Source organism: Apis dorsata, unplaced genomic scaffold, assembly GCF_000469605.1.
Source record: "Apis dorsata unplaced genomic scaffold, Apis dorsata 1.3 scaffold_58, whole genome shotgun sequence".
Taxonomy (NCBI): Eukaryota; Metazoa; Arthropoda; class Insecta; order Hymenoptera; family Apidae; genus Apis; species Apis dorsata.
Genome location: NW_006263358.1, coordinates 323697 through 324876, shown reverse-complemented (window position 1 = coordinate 324876; position 1180 = coordinate 323697). Strand labels below are relative to the sequence as shown.

Here is a 1180-nt window from a genome sequence, read left to right as displayed (position 1 = left end):
CTCTCTCTCTCTCTCTCTCTCTCTCTCTCTCTCTCTTCCTTCTCTCGTGTCTCTCTAACTCTCGTTCGAGCAGTGGACGTTTACACGCATCGACGAATTCGCGTTTTACATGTCCGTACGATCGATTCGTCCCCGTCAATCTCCACTCTTTTCCTCTTATCGGCCGCGACGCCCGTCACCGTTAATAATTGCGTGAACAGTCTCCGCGGATACGCGACTGATTTGCAAGCGGAAAACTAACGCGCGGAATGCGAGTGCAACTGACAGACCAAACTGGACTGGACCGGACTGGACTTAATCTCTTCAGAGACGAAAAAAAAAAAAAAAAAACGAAATTCGCTCGACGACCTTCCTTCCTTCCTTCCTTCCTTTTTCTCCTTTTTTTTTTTTTTGTTGTTCATTATGCGCGAGGATGGATTTATTTTTTTTATTCAACTTTCGTGTTTTGTTCTCGCGTTTTCATGGAAGGGAACAGGAAGAGGAGATTAATTTGTATTATTCTTGCGTCGTTCTTCGTCGAAACGATTCTTCCGAATTAATTTTTTGAATATCGCGAATTTCGAGAAGAAGGAGGATAGAAGATGATTTTCGCAAAGTGGGAAGAATAATCGACATCGAAAACTTTTTCCAATAACGCCGTGTGTTTGGCATCCAATCGTAAGTTCACACCTCTTTAACCCTTAAAAGTCGGTCCCCGCAGACTAGCAGACTTCGACAAGATCGTTATCCCTGAAATATCGAAAGTTTCGGAGGCTCGAGTCGCGCGCCCTGTTAAACTTTCAAATTGCTTCCAGCTTTATTAAAATCATAGACCGTAATGAAGTCGTCCTCTAGCCTATCCTAATCTATCTCTCTCTCCGTCTAGATACCCACGAAGATACGTATCTTCTTCGATGCTCGTGTTTTCTTTTTCTTCTTTTTTCTCCCCTCTTCTCCTATTATTTAATTCGAGAAATTATTCGGGAACGCGTTGAACAAAAGAAAAAAAAAAGAAAGAGAAAAAAATAATTTTTAAATTCAAAGTTCGTAAATTTAAATTCTCGAATCAAATTTAAACCGATTCCGCTCAATTCCCACTTACTTTTTCATTTTCCATTCCGTCTACCCATTTCATCTATTGTTACTAAACTTTTCAATTTTCCACCCGAATTTATGACACACCGACCCACTCGCGAAGACA

The 1180-nt window shown here is 40.9% G+C and overlaps 1 protein-coding gene across 8 annotated transcripts in view; it reads right to left on the bottom strand.

Moving 5' to 3' along the window:
- Nucleotides 1-1180, bottom strand: part of LOC102674514 (basement membrane-specific heparan sulfate proteoglycan core protein-like) — a 126848-nt gene that overhangs the window by 59989 nt on the left and 65679 nt on the right. The window lies entirely within an intron of this gene.